Source organism: Ovis canadensis, chromosome 3 (assembly GCF_042477335.2).
Source record: "Ovis canadensis isolate MfBH-ARS-UI-01 breed Bighorn chromosome 3, ARS-UI_OviCan_v2, whole genome shotgun sequence".
NCBI classification, from domain to species: Eukaryota; Metazoa; Chordata; class Mammalia; order Artiodactyla; family Bovidae; genus Ovis; species Ovis canadensis.
The window spans coordinates 225,532,076-225,549,559 of NC_091247.1; the positions used below are offsets into that span (position 1 = coordinate 225,532,076).

General features: G+C 47.3%; 1 protein-coding gene across 2 annotated transcripts in view; it reads right to left on the reverse strand.

Annotated features, from left to right (window-relative positions):
• Positions 1-16,948, reverse strand: part of PACSIN2 (protein kinase C and casein kinase substrate in neurons 2) — a 112,186-nt gene extending 95,238 nt beyond the window's left edge. Inside the window, exon 1 of one of the 2 annotated variants that reach the window (XM_069586157.1) lies at positions 16,721-16,948. The gene's annotated coding sequence lies outside the window, so the exon portion shown is untranslated. The remainder of the gene's footprint in view (positions 1-16,720) is intronic. The other variant, XM_069586160.1, reaches the window with a different exon arrangement.
• Between the last annotated feature and the right edge of the window lie 536 nt (positions 16,949-17,484).

Here is a 17,484-nt window from a genome sequence, read left to right on the forward strand (position 1 = left end):
TACCACGGAGCAGCTAAGCCCATTGGCCACCACTGAGCTCATGTGCCGCAACTACTGAAGCCTGCGTACCGAGGGCCGGCTCCACAGCGAGAGGCCACCGCAATGAGACGCCCACGCATCGCAACAAAAGAGAAGCCCCTGCTTGCCACAACAGAGGAAGCCTATGCCAAGCAATGCAGACCCAGGGCAGCCAAAAATACACAAATTAAAATTTTAAAAAAGAAAGTGACTTTTTTTAATATACTAAAAAAAAAAAAAAATAGGTGAATGAATAAACAAAGTGTGGCATATCTATACACTGGATTAAAAAGAATGAAATATTGATATATGTTATGACAGGGATGAATCTCAAAATAATTTATAAGAAGTGTAAGAAACCAGACTGAAAAAAAAAGGATACAGCGTATGATTCTACTTATATAAAATTGTAAAAAGTGCAAGCTAATCTACAGTGACAGAAAGCAGACCAACATCCACCTGGGAGTAGTGAGGGGCAGGCAGGAGGGGCTACAGGGGCTCAGGGAAACTTTGGGGGGTGATAGACATGTTCATTATCTTGCATGTGTGTGCTCATCACACCATATACTTTACATACGTGCAACTGATTGTCCGAGTTATACCAAAATCCTTTATAGACTTTTGGAGGCAAGTTACAGAAGGCTGCTAACTTTATTTTGTCAAGTAAGTGTACTCTTTAAAAAACTACCAGCTCATATCACCACCAGCAAAAGAAAAGACATTTTCAGACTAAGAGAGACAAAGGTCACAATCTTATACCAAAAGACTCCTTCCCAAGAAAGGACAGTTGCTAACCTTAACACAGAAAAACTACCAAGTCTTTATTTTTCTCTCTTTGGTGAGGACACAGTTTCAGACCAGCTCTAGTGACTCTCTGAGCTCGGGACACACTGAAGGCTCCACAGTCCTCAGGCAGGTCCCACGCTCACCTCCATCTCCAACCCGAGGGGCACTTCAGCCCCAGCAGCCCTGGGATGGTCACAGGGCGACACCGCGGCTGGACAAGTGACTGAGGGGTTTCCCTCCCCTCCCAGAGGACAAGAAGGTACAGGAAGAATGTGCCCGGAAAGGTTCTTGTAAACACTGCTTTGCTGCTGCTGAAGTGAACTGACTTGTTTCTAGAAGAGCTATTTACCCCCAAGCCAGATTTATCTGTGCTATGCTGCAAGTTAAAGTTCTATATGACAGTATTAAAGTTGTTTACTGAATCTTCCAGGCTAGAGAGGAAATAAAATGTGAGCTCTAAAAAAAACCGTGATGTAGACTAGAATCCTTCTGATACTGTGCCAGAATGCTAACAAAATCCCAAAGACCTCCATCAGCTAAGCCCGAGAAGCAGGTTTTGTGTAAATGGCACAGCGCAAGCAGTCCTCCTCTGGTGTGGCTGGATTAATGCTAAGAACAGCTGAGTAGGAAACAGGCCTGATATTGAACCCACCTCCCCAAGTCCCAGCTGTCAGACAGGGAGGGACAACTTCAAGCTCTGCACATGGCCATAAGCAGCAGAGATGGTGTGGGACAAGCACACTCAGTAACTAAGCAAGGACTTCATCATTTACAGAGGTCAAATACACAGTGGATCCACAACAGTGAGGGGCCTGTACCACAAGGACCCCTGGTGTACTTGTGGGGCACCCCAGCCCCATCAACATGTACACGCCCTGTACACAGCCACCGTCTGGCCACGTCTCAGCCTGAGGCGTGTGTCCATGATGGCACGGTCCACCCTCTGTGGAACACAGCCAGGGAAGAGGCCCAAACACATCTCAAAATCATGCTGGGGTTACTGGAACAGGGAATTCCAGGGCCTCTGTCCCTGTGCATGGTTGAGAAGAGAAGCCAAGGAAAGAAGCCACAACAGCTGCCTTGTCCATCGCATCCTGCTCAGAAATCCTACAGGTTCTCTCTTGTCCACCACCCTAACTCCTCATTCCCTAATCTCCATTCTACTGGGCTTGCAAACCTAGACTCCTCCAAACCTGCCTCACCCTTTAGACTGGAAGCTCCACTTAGAATATCTTCTGGACTTTCTCAGGACTAGACTTCCAACAAGCACCCCTTGGTCAAATAACAAAGGGACAACTTCCCCCTCCGAGCCTCAGGGCTTCTCCGAACCCAAAAATCCCAGGAAGAATGGCTGGACACTGCAGCATTTAAGTAACACTGAGCCAGACCCACAGTCCAGCTGCTCCTCCATGACATGAGATGGCTATAGAGAAACTTCACCCTAGCACTTAGTCCTGTTTCAAAATAACTGCAAAGGTGCAGTTCTTTGTATGACATGAAGTTGCAGCAAGCCATAGAAGAAAGCTGAGATATGAAGTTATTAAATGCAAATATTTAAGGAACTAATAGCTGCTAATGCCAGGGCAATGGCAGCTTGCAAATTTCCAGTCAGAATAATGATTCTGTTATGTCAGGAGCTGAGTCAAGAGCACAAACCCTGTTTTATTCCACCCTCTGCATAGGATACAAAGTTTTTCTCAAAGCAACTTTTCAGGAAGTTAGTCTGTTCATTGGGTAGTGCCTTAAAAATTGAAACAAGAAAACAACTCTCTATATATATATATATATCTGGTAACTCCCAGTGTCTATAATGGCCACCATGTAGAGGCCTGAAAGCATGTTCCACTCATGTTTCCATCCTGAGCAAGGCAATTTGACGTGACAGTCAGGTAAAAATTAAATATCTGACTACTAAAGGAACCAGTCAGAGAATGGACATGTCCAGGGCAAAATGGTCACATTAAATTTTTGGTTGCCATTTCTGATGAATTCTGCAACCCTAAACTGCACATTGATCATAAGCATCACCCTTCCTAGCTATGAGACCTGTCACTTAACCTCTCTTAAGGCCAGTTTTCCACCTCAAAACAAAGTTGTCACAAGAATAAGTATAACCATGCATGGAAAGGTATAGTATTGGCAAAAAATAAGCCTCAATAAACATTAAATCTTCTAAAATCTTTATGACAATGATGATAACCTCAAAAACCAGTTCAGGAGGGTGAAAGGGAACTGGGAGATTGGCAAAGAGCCTACCGCTAAGCAGGGGGGATGAGGCCTGGAGGCTCCAGCCCCCGAGGCCAGCCTTCCCTCTGTATGGGACACGAGTTGTCTAACCATGTTCTGTCTCCCCCAAGTAAAATGTAAGGCCTGGTCTACTGAGTTCCTTCTATGGCCCCAGAGCCTAGAACTGTGCCTTGCACATGATAGAAATTCAACTATTTGTTCAAAAAATGAATGGGGACTTAGGAATCTCTTGGAATTGCATGCAAAAAATGTTTGAGCCCCTTAGTAGGGTGGAGAGGTGGCATGGAATCTATTTTCATGAAATTCTGAAGGAGATCCGAGACCCAAATACAGGTCAAAAAGCATAGTGCTGAGTTTCAAGCACATGTATCAGAACACTAATGACCAAGGTTAGGTGAGTAGGGCAGTAAAATTACAGAGCAAAATCTAACAAAGAGGAGGGCTCTCCTAGAAGAGAAAAGGCCTCTCAAGGTGGCCACCGTGCAATAGGCAGCTTCACTGGGGGCAGGCCCTAGCCTTTAAGTCCACAGTTTGGGTTCAGGATTGTATTCTGCAAACTAGAGCCTCAGAGGAGGGAGCAGGAATTCATTGAATTATTTATATATATACATATGCTGTTCAGTCGCTCAGTCACATCTGACTCTTTGTGACCCCATGGGCTGCAACATGCCAGGCTTCTCTGACCATCACCAACTCCCAGAGTTCACTCAAACTCATGTCCATTGAGTCGGTGATGCCATCCAACCATCTCATCCTCTGTCGTCCCCTTCACCTCCCGCCTTCAATCTTTCCCAGCATCAGGGTCTTTTCTAAGAGTTGGCTCTTGGCATCAGGTGGCCAAAGGATTGGAGCTCCAGCTTCAGCATCAGTCCTTCCAATGAATATTCAGGACTGATTTCCTTTAGGATGGACTGGTTGGATCTCCCTGCAGTCCAAGGGACTCTCAAGAGTCTTCTCCAGCACCACAGTTCAAAAGCATCAATTCTTCAGCACTCAGCCTTCTTTATAGTCCAACTCTCACATCCATACATGACTACTGGAAAAACCATAGTTATTACTAGACGGACCTTTGTCAGCAAAGTAATGTCTCTGCTTTTTACTATGCTGTCTAGGTTGATCATAGCTTTTCTTCCAAGGAGCAAGTGTCTTTTACTTTCATGGCTGCAGTCACCATCTGCAGTGATATTGGAGCCCAAGAAAATAAAGTCTATCACTGTTTCCACTGTTTCCCCATCTATCTGCCATGAAGTGATAGGACCAGATGCCATGATCTTTGCTTTCTGAACGTTTAGTTTTAAGCCCACTGGTCCTTGAGGAGGCATCCAGATGCCAGAAATACAGAAGGACATATGCGAAGATACAGGGCAAGAAAAGGGCAACAATAGACAGTTACTGAATTCTCCCCACAAAAGGATGCTTTGTTTTAAGACTAACAAGGTCCTGAGATTCCTAAACGATAGTACTTTTTGATTCAATGATTCAGGAAATCAAGATGACAAAAGACTATAATAAACTCAAGCTTTAAAATGAATTGTTATTTTATTAATCATAATAATAGCATCATTTTTATACAGTAACATATAAATGTTTTGTGTGTCTGTGTGTCTTTGTGTGTGTACAAGGGCAGTTAAAAAAAAAAAAACATCTACAAAGTACACCTGGTGGGTATAGTCCTTTGTAATCATCCTCTAATGCCCTGGGGAACCCGGTTCCCTGTGGGGAGCCACCAATGCACTGAAGAGAGAACTTTAAGGCAGATCTGGGTCTGAGGACTTACTAAGCTTCTGTGAGCCTCTTTCCTCAACTGCAAAGTCAGAATCAAAGAGTCACATGGCAGGACAGTTGGGAGGCTGAGAGGCACGCAATGGCCACACTAAATGGGGCTCTCAAAGTGCAACACTGTCCCAGGCAAGTATACGGCACATACTTATTCATCCTGCCCTTACAACAATCCTCTCATTGTGCCCATTTTAGAAGTGAGGTAACTGAGGCACAGAAAGATCCGGAACTTCCCAAGGACCCACAATAAACTGCAGAACTGGGATTCAAGCCCAGGAAATAAACTCGCGACTACACCTGCCGCACAGAACACTGGGCTGGCCCATGACCATTACTCAGCAGGGCTTGACCCACTGCTCCAAGAAGGCCCTCCTACAGCAGAGAACAACCTGAGGTGAAAAGTCAGGCCCCCATCAACAGCAGGAGCCTGCAGAGGGCCCAGAAGCAGCACTTCACAGACTCTGGATACTGGAATCTTCCACCTCCACCCCAAGGAGGGAAAGCTCCTTCCTCTTACCCACTCCCCAGGAGTTCGGGGCGGGGCAGGGGTGCTGACAGTTTGCCGCTGACAGTGGGCCTCCCCCTCTTCCAGTCACACCACTAAGTTTTTATAAGGCAAGGATTTAAAGGTTTGGGGTTTTTTCCCCCTGCCTTTTTACTTAGAAGTTAAGAGGGCATGCCATTGTAACTATTTCTAAATTTCACGAACCTGCAAGTTCTTAGTGAAAGTTGTAGACAAACTAGCACAGGTCCAAAAGAGCAATTCTGGGGTTTATTCCAATTATGGAAACAAAATTGTCTGAGCTTTAAAGGGAGGTAATGAGACAGCCCAGTCCAATCCCAACTAAGCAACTTCAGACCTATACCTGCAAGACCAAGAAAGAAAGAAAGAAATCTAAAGGGCAAAATAACAAAAGTCTGGAATTTACTGTAGTAACCACTTCACTACATTTTCATAAAAGGAGGCATACTGCAGCACTCCGATCATCCAATCAAATTTTTTTTCCACGACCTCTGCATGGCCAGACTACCAGCTCTGGCCCCACTTCAAGGCCCCTCTTCTGTGAGACTATCACGTAAAGCCTAACTCTGGGCTCCAGTCACCCGCCCCAGTTCTAAAAAGCAGAAGAAACTTGATGGAACAATGTGCAACCTGTCCACCCCAGAATAAAGCTGGGGCTAAGGGCTGCTGAGGAATCATGCCTCATGGTTCAAAGGTCCATGTCCTGAAATAGTCACCCCATTCCATTCCAGGCCACACCCTGCCAAGCTGGGGCAGTTGGGCAGAGCTTTCTCAGGAAATAAAACAGGAAATGCGGAAAGGACAAAGAGAAGTATGACCGTGTACCTCTGGAGCTTAGTGGTTACCATCTAGCTTGGTTGAGAAGCCACAGGAAGGCTTAGGGCTTCCATCCAGCCACTACCAGCATCTTCACCTTACACACAAACCACAGCTCAGCCAGCTGACCAGGCAACAGCCACCAGACATGTTTAGGCATCTGTGGAAACCAGGGCAAAGTACAATTTCCATGTGTGTAATAAAAACGCAGACGACCAAGCACAGAACAAAGCATTACTCTAAAATTTGGCTTTACTGACTGAATAAACAGGTGGCAAAGGGAAGCAGGAAGCTAGGCAGCACTAGCTGAGCCAATACAGTCAGGCCCACAGCACTGGCATCAAAAACTCACTTGTGCCTAAGAAACAAAGCTCCTGCCATGCTTCTGTGTAGTTTGTGATTATTTCCTCTTATTTCTGCCTTAATATGTAGTGATGTTTTGATGTGTTGTGGACATCAGACTTTCTTAGCAAGGAGAAGAGGAACCAAGAAAAGAGGAGTTTTTGTCCAGGATAAGGCCAGAGAACTAAAGAGGAAACAGCCTCCTTCGGGTGCAATAGAGGCGAGCAGCAGGCATCCAGGGGCGGGGACCCGAGGGTGAGGGCTGAGGTCTGGCCACTGCTCCCCACCCAGGGTCCTCCTGACCTTGCTAAGCAGTTTTTCCTTTGCAGACCTTGAGAAATGAGCCACCAGGAAAGAAAACAGGACTCCGCTCAATCTGCAGGTGAACACCTAAGAACAGTGGAATGTGAAAAGGTAAGCCAATCCACGGTAAAGGACAAGGTGACTTCAGAACGGGAAAACAAACAAGCCAAAAAGAAAGGAAGAAAAGAAAAAGAGTAAACACCAACAGTATGAATGTCCCAGTACTCCTCTGGAATGTTTGCCTCTAGTAACGGCAGAGATAGGAATGTCCCTCAGAGCTACAGAGAAACGCAAAGGATGGCGAGATCCCCTAGGCTGTCCTGGTGGAGATGACATCAGCAGAAACAATCTTCCATGGTCTTTCCCAATATGCACATTACAAGTGAGGAAAAGAAAACAAGTTCTGAGTCAGACCCTGGTTCAGAGCATCATGACAACTGAATTGATGAAAGAATGCAATCACAAATGTTGACCACTAAGGGAATGTAGAACGGCAGCTCAGGTGATTAATACAGAAAGTAGTAAGGACTTTTTCAAAGACTGCTTCTTGCTTATGAAGCAAAATATCTCATTCAAGTAAAACTATATCCAGAAACTTGGGAGGAAATATGACTCATTTAAGAAAACCTCACAAAAGTTTATCTCACAGATACTTGAAAGTTCTAAAGGCCAAAGTAATTTAAAGAGGAAAAAGAAATCTCAATTTTTTTCTCTTAAAAATCAGAAATATAAACCCAGAAGTGACAGAGCAGGCTTTCAGAAAACTCTAAGATGTTCATATCCTTTAATCCAAGAATTCTAGTTCTGGGAATTTATACCCAGGAACTAATTATACAAATGAAAAAAGAAAAATGAAATTGTCAACTGCAAATGCACCTACAATAAAGCAAAAAAATAAAAGTGGAAATCACATAAAATGTCCATTATCAGGGGAATGTTTTAATCTCATTACATCAACAGGCTTACACAACCATTAAAAACCTTTTTAAGAACAATGATAATAACATGGAAGAATATTTGATAAAATATTTAAGGGGATCTGAATAACACAACTGTAACAGTGTAGACTGAGGAGGAGAGACAGGGACAGGTAGCCAGGCGGCGGGTGTGTGCGCTCAGTCAGGTCCTACTCTTCTCGACCCTACGGACTGTAGCCTGCCAGGCTTCTCTGCCCATGGGATTTTCTGAGCAAGAAACACTAGAGTAGGTTGCCATTTCCTCCTCAGGGGATCTTCCCAACCCAGGAATCAATCTGCATCTCCTGCATTGCAGGTGGATTCTTTACCACTGGTAAAATTTCAGTTTACCAGGAATCTTTCTCACCCTCAACACAATGTAGCCAGTGCAGGCTTCAAACTCTCTCCCCTGCCTACAACCCTGGGGACCTTGGGCTCAGCACACGGTCTCACTGCCTGCAGTACCCTCACGTCCAAACTGGCAACCTGGGAGTCTCGAGTGTCTCTGTGAGGACAGACAGGGGCAACACAGCTCTCCAGCCTCTTCTGAAGCTGGGAACAAAGCAGTCAGTTAGTAGGTGCAGCTACTGCTTCTAAGATAACTTTATACTGCAAAGCATATGGAAAGTAGAACACAAAGAGTTCTTTATTCAAAAGAACTCTATTTTCTATGTTGTGCCTTCAATTTTTAAAAGACCAGAAAGCAAAGGAAGTCTTTTGACATAAAAGTGACTGATATTTACAAGCATAAAAACAAACATCTGCTGTAATTTACCTGTCCAGATGATCTTCCTGTGCTGTCATGCCAATGAAATGTGACGCTCTTCTGTAATTTTATGCAGTGTAGTGCGAACGGACGCTTGACAGAAATGTAATTTCTTCTCCCCTAAGTGAGCGCTTTTTCAATCTCATACAGCACCTTTCAGAAAGCAGCTAGTGGAAGATGAGGCAGGAGCACTCCCACCGAAGCCAGGAGCTCTGAAGTCCCAGCTCAGCTGTTCAAAAGCCTCTGCCTTTATGCCGTATCTCCCCACTGCATACACTAGTGCAAACTCTTGGATTATCTTTATCAAGTTAGTTGCAGGCAGAGATCCTGTCTTAAACAAAAGACTACATAACTTGCCTCTTTTCTGTGTTTCCGAGAGGTGGGGAAGGAAGATTAACTTACAGATTTTTTTCATATTTGAGGACAAGTGACTCAGAATGCACCTATTCAAGACAGCAGATAAGTGTGGCTTCAGAGTCAGGCCGAGGGCCAGCTCTGCCGATGACCCCATGAAGGTCACTTCATCTCTCAGAGCTTTGGTTTACTCTTGTGTAAAGTGGAGTTAACTCCATCTGTAGCAAAAACTGAATGAGCAGGAGCGTAAAGCTTCCTGTAGGGTCCCCCAAGAGCCCCCAGAGCCAGAGGCCTGTCCCAGACGGCAATGCCCAGCCTCTGCTCTGCCCTCCTCACTGGCTGCCAGGCTCCTTAATTGATGACACCTTCACTGGTGCGGAGGGCACAATCACTTCATTAATTAAAACATCGTCACGTCTCAGCTCAACAGCACCCAGGTAGGCCCGCTCTCTCCTCCAGCAATCAGCCAGCTACAGAACCCACTAATAGCAGGCCCGGAGGTCCACATGGGCTGTGGAGCCTGCTTTGTGGTTCTTCTGAAGATCACAGCTCACACTTGGCACAGTTAGTTGGCGACAACATAATTGGATACCATGGAACACAAGCATTGTTTAAAATATGAAAATGTTCACAAACTATGGCTTGGGTATCACTTTACAATAATAAAATTTCATGTATTCAGTAGGAAACTTCAAAGCACTAGCCACAGTTTATTCTCTATGTTAAAGACCACCCTGCAGGTTGCAGCAGAGACCCCATAACTGGGCTGTCTAAGAACTATGGACTCAGGCTGAGGCCCACATGGGGTCCTGGCTGGCCAGCCTCAGGCAAAACCACTGACCCTCCATACCTCCCTCTTATCCTCCTCTGGAAATGAAGAGGGGAGCAGACCAACAAGGCTGTTTTGAAAACAAAATGAGGACTATGGGAAGATTCCTGGTAAACTGAAAATGCCTATGCAACCAAGCTGTTTATTTATTTAATTATGGAGTCAACTTATTGCTTAAATATTAATTTTTAAAGTAAAAAGGCAATGTAACAGTGCCGAAATCAAGAAGAAACTTTCCATTATTCCACAACCTTAACTATAGTCACTGTATATTGTTTTAATATTTTACACATGTGATGAGTGTACCTATTGCTTTACAATTTGCTTTTTCAAATCTTTATATTTTTCATTACCTGAGTATGAGCTATTGTCACCATCAAACAGGGTCCCTTCCAATTCTGAGTCACTAAAGCTAGTCACAACACCAAAGGTCAGGGTCAGGCTTTCTAATAGCCTATGTAATGCTCAATTCGAGCACAGAATCACCAGCCCAGATGGGAACAAGGCCTCTGTGTGGCAGGGCTGCCCTCAAAATCCAGGGAGAGATCGCCTTCAGGCCTTCATCCCAACCAAGGGGACAGAATCAGAGAGAAGCTTAGAGGAGGAGAACAGACAAGACAGGCCTTGTCAGCGGCAGGATGGGAGGGTATTCCAAACAGGGTTGGAAGCCTCGTCCACATCAACCGCCCCAACAGCATCCCTGTGACCCTGAGTCACCAAGAAAAGGTCTGAGTATACTGAATAGACTTAGGCTGAGAAAAGAACACTGCATTTTAGGATTTTCAGTAAAATTGGATAGTGTAACATCAGTTTGAGATCTGTAAAGGTGTATTTTCTCTTAATTAGCCAATTCACTCAGTAGGCGCTGCACTTCGAGGGATATCAATGTTACTGAGTTGGCACCACAGACCAGGCACAGGTGCTGAGCTCAGGGTCTACAGTCCATTCTCACACATTACCCTCCTCACATCATATGAGGAGGGGCTGTCAGTACCCTGGTTTGGGAGATACTGAAGCATTTGGCCAAGGAAATTGCCTAGTAGTGGAGCTGGAACTCAAACTCAGGGCTGTGTGGCTCTGAAGCCATGCTACCTGCTATATCTACTATATCTACTGTGTGTGGGAACTGGCAGTGGAAGATACACACTAACTGTGTGGATCTGTGAGCATAAACCATATGAAAAGAGAAGCAGAACCCAGGCAGCTGCTGTATTACCAATGTAAATACAGGCAAAGAAATTGAGTCAAGACTGATGCCAATCCCACTGTGGAAGCCCCTCTCATTAGAGATTAGCACTGCTTCCTAAGAATTTCCATGGAAATCCGTGAGCCTCCAGGAACATAAGTGACTTTGTTAAAATGAGCCACTTGAAACACCCCTTGCCCATCTGCATCCCTGACATCTCGCCTGACGTCTCACTCCTGTGCAGAGCTTCAACCTGCTGTGTCTGCTTCCCCAAAACGGCTCCTCCATCCTCCAGAAGGAGGCCCAAATCCTTGCCTGGCCTACAAGGCAGGTCACACAGTATGAAGCCTGCCCACCCTCGGGGCCCCTCTCACACCTCCACATTCTTTACAACTCCATACCTCTGCCTGGGACTCTCCTTCTAGTCATCATCCGCCTGGAGAGTAAAACCACTGCCAGGTCACCTCCCTGAAGGTCAGCTCTCTGCAGTGTCCTGAAGGCAGTCAGATCCACCCTCCTGTCTGCCCTTCCTCTGTACTTACTCCCATCTGCTACTGTCACAAAGATGGGATGGCCTCTAAGCTCACCTCCTAACAGTCACCTGAATCTCAGTATCCTAGAACTGTGAGTAGCGCCAAGCATCAGGGGCACTACACACACAGCGGCCAGGAAGGCTCCCTTCAACCCACCCTGCACACTTCCCCTCATCAGTGCACACTCCCTTCAAACAGCTCAGGAAATGGAGTTCCCCAGCTCACTACTAACAACTCTGCTACTCTATCAATATTTAAATCACAGACCGGCCTCTGGAAGAAGAGAGCCAACAGATGCAAGTTTCCTGGCCACGTTGTGTGTGCATCACAGCATGCGTGTGCTCAGTTGTGTCCAACTCTTCGTGACCCTGTGGACTGTAACTCTCCAGGCTCCTCTGTCCATGGGATTTTCCGAGCAAGAATACTGGAGCTGGTTGCCATTTCCTTCTCCAAGGGATCTTCCCGACCCAGGTCAGAGGAGGGCCCATAAACACTAGCAGAGTTCACGGCAGGCAGTCTAGTCAACTGAATGCCACCTCTGCCCAGTAGCAGCTGCCTGGAGTTTACCTTTCATCACCAGCCTTGCCCTCTGACAGCCTCACCTCACCACTGCCTCTTGCGAGCAATTCCCAGGAAGCTGACACATGACATCAGGCTATGTTGGACTTCAGTGAGGCTGTGCAGGTCTGCCTCAGTCTCTCCAGTATTCTAAAGAAATGCACTGTGAAATGAGCAAATAACCCTTTTCCATGCCTGGAGAGTTGTCCAGTCTCCTTACAGGTATCAGACATACTAGAACACATATGTATACTACATTTGAGAGATATATGCTGTAGCCCATCCTAGTTCCTCCAAGTCTGATTCTTCAACACATCTTCACTATGATGAGTCTTTTCATCAGTAATAAACCACTTAATATCTGTGAGGCTTTAAAGTTTGGTATACTTTAGCATATACAACTTCTTTACGTAGCTGATACTCTGCACTCTGTTAATAAACTGAAAAAAAAAAAAAAAAGTCCCTAAACTATTCAGAATCTGACCAGAGGGCCACAGGAAGCCCTGTGGATAGTCATGGTGGTTGGCACAATCCACACCTGACTCTCAAACACCCTCCCCACCCCACCTCCACCTACCCACCCAGTGGCTCTGGGCTCAGGGAGGCACCTCTCAGGCTGCAGTAAAAGTCTCATCTGTGAGGACAGATTTACCAGAACAAGTCAAATGTTAGGAATTTTCTTTTATTTATTTCACAAGTTTCTCAAGCGCCATGCAACTGGAAAGTAATCATTTCAATGTACTCTTTAATCAATAAACATGAAACAAGTATGCTCAAAACACTCAAGTCCTACAAACATTTCCCAGTGAAAAGTATGGCATAAAAAAAATAACAAAAACATAATAAGCAACCTTTTGACAGTCAAGAAAGGTGTTTAGTGATCCAAATTCAGACCAAAAAACAAACAAAAAAACAAAAAAAAACCCAGTCCTTTCAGCAGATGAACAAATATTTCCTCTGTAAGTGACACACTCTGAGATATTTACACTGCCAAACATAACTCATAATGACAACCACCAAGGAAGCTAAACCTAATGGAAAAACCCCAGGCTGGCAATCAGGAGCCCTGACTCTGGTCCCAGGACAGGCTGCTGGCTATGTAATCCTACTAAAGTGGTGGCCAGGCCTGGTACCCCTCTCTCGATGGGAGAAGAATACTCCTATCCTAAGAAGGAGTATCCATCACCACCCACACCACTCAGAAATGTTTGGGGGACTAAAAAAAAAGAGAGATGAAAATGCTCTGGAGTGTCTTCCGTAAATACGAGGCATTATTATTATTAGCTCAAAGATGACCAGGAAAATAGGATTATAGAATATCAGAGGTGAGAGGGCGCTTAGAGGTGAGATGATCCAGGAGTTCCTAATCTGGGGTCCAGGCCTCTGATGCTGTCCACAGGTGTGCTTTCTGGGAAGAGGTCTGTACTTGTTATCAGTTTCTCAAACAGTTAAGAACCTCTCAGGCTCTCCTTTTACAAACATGAAAACTGAGACCCTAAGGTATGTGGCTGTCCTCAGCTCAGGATTAGTCAGGAAGACGCTGGACTGAGCCCAGGGCTCCTAGTCTCCATCTACACTCTACAATCCGACATTCAAGGGAAGGAAAAAGTCACATAAATCTCATACAGCCATAGAGCACATTAATATTATACAAACCACTGCATATGTTCTTTCTAAAGTTATAGCAAAATTTCCCTCCCTTCATTTTCCTAAGGCTTCTTGCTGAGGCCTTTGATCACTGAGACAGCATTTTATTCATTTCTACACTTTCATATCTTGTTCTTTCAGTGCCTAATGTCAGGACACTCTCAAATGACATTTTAATATTGAAACTAATGCTTTTATTCTAGGAAACAAGAAAACTAGAATCCACAATGCTCTGTTTTACCAAGCAAACAGATAAACATACAATCATGGGAATAAATGCAAGATAATATATTAAAGTAAGGCATTTTTGTCATGTTGTGTCTTTAATCAAAATACTAAAGCTTGTGCTCTTAGATGGCCATTGTCCCTGAAATAGTTACCTTTGGAACTACATGTATGCCAGGAATGTTGCATTGCACAGAATGCTTTGAGTTCTTCTTTAAAGATCATCTCCAGTTGGCAGAGCACAATCGTTTGAATACAAAAATCTGAAGGAATTCCTACACAGCCATCCTAGGGCCAGAACTGAGCCCATCAGCAACCAGGTTTCAGGCACTGACATGCCTTCAGGTATGTGAAAGATCCCAGCCAGGGCCATAAAGAAAGGTCTCTACGCATGGAATGCAAGCTGACTTCCTAAGGAAGGCACTGCCCTGGTGCCTTCAGGCATGCAGCTACAATTCCAAACAATTTTAATTGGGGAAAAAAAAAATGCCAGCACCATCACTCACACGAATGTGGTCATTACAAAAATAATCTAGAGGGTGGCCTTCACAAAGTCACCAGCACAATCTGATGGCAGACAAGGCAGGCCCGAGTCAGATGAGAGGTCCAGGTGAGGGTGGCCAGAGAGCATTTGGTAACAGATATCATGATCTCTAAACACAAGCTGCTCTTACTATTATTAAGAAATCTATGCCATCTTTTTGATAATTCCATAACATCCTGGAATCAACCGTGACCCAGTCAGAGGAAGGAAACCTGAGCATGAGGCCCTTGTCTGACCAGATTTCCAAGTGGATAAACAAATGAGAAAATTTAAAGACAAATGCCCCTCAGCTCCCACCCCAGAAACTGCCTGGCCATCAGAAATCTGGACTGGGCATCCAGGAATGGGGAAAGCCAGCTGTATGTTTCAGCAACAAGCTGTGTTCAAAACCCAGATATTGCTTTTATACATACTTACTTTTAGATTATTTAAATCTTATGACCTATATCTTACATACTTGAGGCTAAAAATAACAAAGTTCCAGTTCCCCAATAGTGTGAGTTAAGAATGACATTTCCATTCAAATGTTATCATTCTTCTCCCAAAAAGTGAATTCGGAGTACAGACCTAATCTCTCTGTTCTTCTGTGCTTCGTTCCTTTCCCACATAATAAATATCATCAGCCTCGTGGCCAGTTTCTTTAAAGCTCTCAGACAATTGTCAAGAGAAAAACACAGCACAGAAAAGTTTTTGATGTAGTGATCTCATATCTCAACTAACATAACCTCATCCAGGAGACTGTGAAACTCTAGAAGTAAGTGCACACAGATTATTGTTTCCCACATGACAAGAGAAATCCCAGTTGTAGTGGTTCCCCTTCAATGACTTTATGGGGAGGCTGCGGCAGGCTGGTGATTCAAGCGGAATAAGAAATTTCAGGCAGGAAGGGGAAGGCCAGCACTCAATAGGGACCACCTGCTTGGATCCCTTGCCTGGGGCTCCAACCTGCCCATCCTTCAGCATATTGGGTTTACTGGGGACCAAGGAACAGCAGAGAAAGGGAAAAACTTGTGTGAGCTCACTGCTTGTAGCCCAGGTTTAAAATCTCTGAGCTGGCCTCCTGATTTTCATCAGGACAGCCAGGGAGTGTTTGGTAAACAGCGTAATGAGTAGCCGGAGCCTCAGAGCAGCCAGCCCTCCTTAACCACAGAAATACAGGACAACTGGGGTAAAGGAGAGAAAGGGAAGACCCAGGAATGGTGCACAGACCACACCTGAAGGCCATCTTCCCTCAGGCGCCTAACCCTCAAAGGCTGCAGCTGTGTGGGACCCGAGGAGACAGCACAGCTCGCTCCCCCTGACCAACTCCGTCTGAAAAGAAAGCCAACCCCCTCCGGTGGAAGCTGAAACTCAAAGAGCCACTGAAACGGAGCGGCAGAAATCACTACCTCTCCAATCCCAGGCCTCTCCGGATGCCCCAACGGCTGGAAACTCCAGAGAAGGGAGGGAGCTCCCGTTTCTAAAAAGCACGATTTGGGAAGACCCCTTGGGCCAACGGGGCAAACACCCCCAGCCTCTCTCCTGCCTGTCCCCCAGCCCTAGGACCTGCTCACAAGGAAGGGCTTGCTCCCCACGCCGCACCCCCGCCCACCCCATGTACAGCCGGTGAGGGACGGGGAGGGTGGGGAGGAAGGAAATGGAGGACGGTCTTCAAAGCGCCCCAAACCAGCGCATCCGCATAAGTGTCCCGCCTGCTCTGGCCGCCCCTCCCCTCCAGGACACCCGAGGACCGGGCCCTGCCTTCTAAGTGACGCCGACCGGCCCGCCGCCTCCTCCTGCGCTCCCCACCGCCCCCGCGCTCCAGGGAACCCCCGCACCCCTCGCTAAGTCCCTCAGAGAGTCTTCCATCCCGCTAGGGCAGCAGCACTTTTACCTCCACGGGTCCCGCTCCACAACTTCTGTCTCAGCCGAGCCGAGGAGGACTCGTCCGCTCCCCTGTGGCGCCCCCCGCTCCCCGCCCAGACCCCGCACCCCACCTCGAAACCCGGCCCCCGCGCGCCCTCCGGAGGCCCCTCTACGTCCCCTCTGGCGCTCCCCTCGGCCCCCGGGCGCCGCTCAACACCGGTCCCCCACCCCAGCTCCCTCAGCGACTCGCCCCCGGACGCCCCTCAACACCCCTACCCCGCCCCCGGCTCCCTCAGCTACAGGAAGTTCGCGCGCGGGCGACGCGGCCCCAGAGGCTGCCCTCAGGCGCGGAGCGCGGCCGCGGCCTGACAGGGAGCGGGCCCCGCTGCCAACAAGCGCCCCGCGTCCGTCCCCGCCACCCACACATCCCGCAGAGCCCCAACCGTCGCGGCGCGTCCCTCACCTGGGCCGCCGCTCGTCTCCCGACACTCGGCGCGCCCCGCTCCTACCGCGACTGCGTCTCCGAGCCCCGGCTCCGGCTCCGGCCACGGCTCCCGCCCTCGCTCCGGCCGCGCAGCCCGGGCCCTGCCCTAACCCAGCCGCGGCCGCTCCTGCCGCCAGCCCCGAACGCCTCGCCCCGCAGCCTCCACTGTGCTCTTCCCATTGGCTGCTGAGCGTCGGGCCCCGCCCCAACGGCACCTTCGGCTCCCCTGAATGGGCCGGAGGAGAGCCAAGGCGGCACGCCCCCTAGCGAGCCAAAGGGACCTCCCCTGGGCTTCATTGGTGAGTTCGCCTGTCCATCAAAGGAGGGGCGTGCCTACTTAGCTGACGAGAGGGCGGTTGGGGTCACTTCCCCGAGTCGCTCCAAAACTGTGGGTCCGTGAGGCTTTCTCCCAGGATCCAGGAGTGTTTCAGCTTTGTGGACGCGCTTAGATGGGGGCCGAGGGAGGGTGGCACGGCGCTTAATGGGAATTCAGGGAAGGTAGTCTTTCTGAAAGTTTCCTTTCCAATGGCACTCACAGACACCAGTGTCATTAGGGCTTCTTAGATTCACTTGAGCCGGCTTAGTTTTTAAAAGCAGGACAGAGAGCGGTGTGTGGTCGCGCGCGCGTGTACAGAGCTCACGCGAAGGTTTGGGGATCCCAGGCCAAGTAATTTCCTAGGAGGGAGGCGACCCGGGGTAAACAGTAAATAAATGGCAGAAGCAGGGTCAGCCGTACCCCAGGC